The sequence below is a fragment of the Grammomys surdaster genome, unplaced genomic scaffold (genome assembly GCF_004785775.1).
Source record: "Grammomys surdaster isolate TR1022 unplaced genomic scaffold, NIH_TR_1.0 125896, whole genome shotgun sequence".
In the NCBI taxonomy this organism is placed as follows: Eukaryota; Metazoa; Chordata; class Mammalia; order Rodentia; family Muridae; genus Grammomys; species Grammomys surdaster.
The window spans coordinates 514,194-516,242 of record NW_021620720.1 but is presented as its reverse complement, the minus strand read 5'-3'; positions in this window follow the sequence as shown (position 1 = coordinate 516,242).

Sequence of the window (2,049 nt, the reverse complement as noted above, 5' to 3'; positions counted from 1 at the left end):
TCTCTCTCTCTCTCTCTCTCTCTCTCTCTCTCTCTCTCTCTCTCTCTCTGTGTGTGTGTGTGTGTGTGTGTGTGTGTGTGTGGCGCGCGGACACACAGGTTCCTACAAGGGCCAGCAAAAAGGTGTTAAATCCCCTGGAGCTGAAGTTATAGGTGACTGTGCTCCACCTATATGGTTGCCGGGAACCAAATTCAGGTCCTATGAAAGAGCAATAAGCAATGGAGGCATCTCTCCAGAACCTACACACTAGACACATGATTGATAGATAGATACATAGATACATAGATACATAGATAGATACATAGATACATAGATAGATACATAGATACATAGATAGATACATAGATAGATACATAGATACATAGATAGATACATAGATACATAGATGATAGGTAGGTAGGTAGGTAGATAGACAGATAGATACTACAGAAACTATCAAGATAAAATAATCCCAGCATAACTTGGTGAAGGTGTGAATTTTTGGTACAGCCTACCCTCGTCTCATTTTCACACATATCAATTATGAAGCACTAAAGGAAATTTCTAGGCAAAATCCTTAGTTGCTATGTAAGCTATAAATTGCTTTAAGAGACATCAACATCTGGGAGTATAAAACAGGTTGCTAATATATAAAAAAAAATTGCTGCGGCTGGGTGGATGGCTCAGGGGTTAAGAGCATTTACTGCTCTTCCAGAAGACCTACCTAGGTTTGATAGCCAGTACCCACATGGAGGCTAACGACCATCTGTAACTCCAGTTCCAGGAGATTAGACACTTGATTCTGGCCTCCGTGGGCACTGCATATACACAAGAGATATATACAAGCAAGAAATCTATGCAGGTAAAAATAAGTAAATCTTAAAATTATAAAATTCAATAAAATGATTCATTTAAAAATTACAGAATTCTCTACTTTCTCAGTGATGATCTCCTCATGCACAACGTTGTACACTGTGTTTCTTTTGTCACATATATTTGGCCACTAACAATGTTTTCCCCACTGTTGACAACAGTAAACGTTGAAATGCTTTTCAATTATTAAAAAGCTATACAGAGGGCTGGAGGAATGGCTCAATAGGTAACGACACTTGCCGTACAAGCCTGGAGACCTGAGTTCAATCCCCAGAGCTCAAATAAAGGCGAGCGGAGAAAATCCATTCCATAAAGCTGTCCTCTGACCTCCACACAAGTGCCCCCACACACGTAACATGCATACATACATATACACCAGTAGTAAACATTTTAGAGCCATATGTATCATAACAACATTTTATTTCGTGTAATTCGTCTTTATGCTCACCCAGAACCACAGACACAGCATATCTGCATTTCTCCATGGGAGACCTTTTAGCTCTGTTAAAGAGTAATGATGTCTAAATGTGTGGATGACATCAAACACGGGGATCTTCGTTTCACTTCCCTCGAAAGCTGATGCACAGAACAGAAACCTTATCCTGATGCTCTCAGATCAGGTATCTCCTCTGTTCAGCACACAGCACTGAGACAGTGATGAGGGAATGACATTTGGGAGCATCTCAACCTAAACAAGTACTTAGCATTACATCTCACCTGGGTCAACAGTCTAGGGTATCAGAGCTAAACTATGTTACAGTAAATTAATGGAAAATGTAACTGCACTTTGCCGAAAGATCAATGTCCAATAAAGGCTGCACAATCAAATCTTGTTGCAATGATTGAGGCCTTTAATTGCCTTTCAAAGATAAGGTAGTAATCAACACAGCTTTAACTGATCTTTTTCACTAGTTCAATTACATGCTAATGACTAGTGCCAAGTCAGAATCTTTAACTACTTATACTTATTAAATCTTATGTTAGTAATGAAAAATTACTTAAGCTACACAATCAATAATAGGACACAAATCTTAATTACTATATTTCACTTTCATACTATCTTACGTGCTTGACAAATTCACATGAGCTTTCTTTAACTGTAAGAAGTGTCACTGGAAGTGTCCAGAGTCTAAAAGTTATTGTTCTAATGTAAACTGGAGGTCAGACGTTCATTTTTTTTCTTCTTCTAATAAAACT